The following is a 266-nucleotide window of genomic DNA, read 5'->3' on the forward strand; positions in this document are numbered from 1 at the left end:
GTCACTGGTACCCATTTCACTATACTTGCCCTGTGCCCCCTGATGGCTGCTTATCCCCTCCCTTCCCTGCCCATCATCCTCTTCCCAGATGCTGTTGAGTCTTCATGGGCCAGTTTTAATCACTTGGCCAATCTTCACTTTCCCTGATCCCACTGAGCCAGGCTGTCTTCTACTCCAAAGTTCTGTTTCACTTAACGGGGGTGGGGAGATCACCACCACCACACACACACACACACACACACACACACACACACACACACACACAC

Source organism: Psammomys obesus, unplaced genomic scaffold (assembly GCF_907164565.1).
Source record: "Psammomys obesus unplaced genomic scaffold, mPsaObe1.curated_primary_1811, whole genome shotgun sequence".
Classification (NCBI taxonomy): Eukaryota; Metazoa; Chordata; class Mammalia; order Rodentia; family Muridae; genus Psammomys; species Psammomys obesus.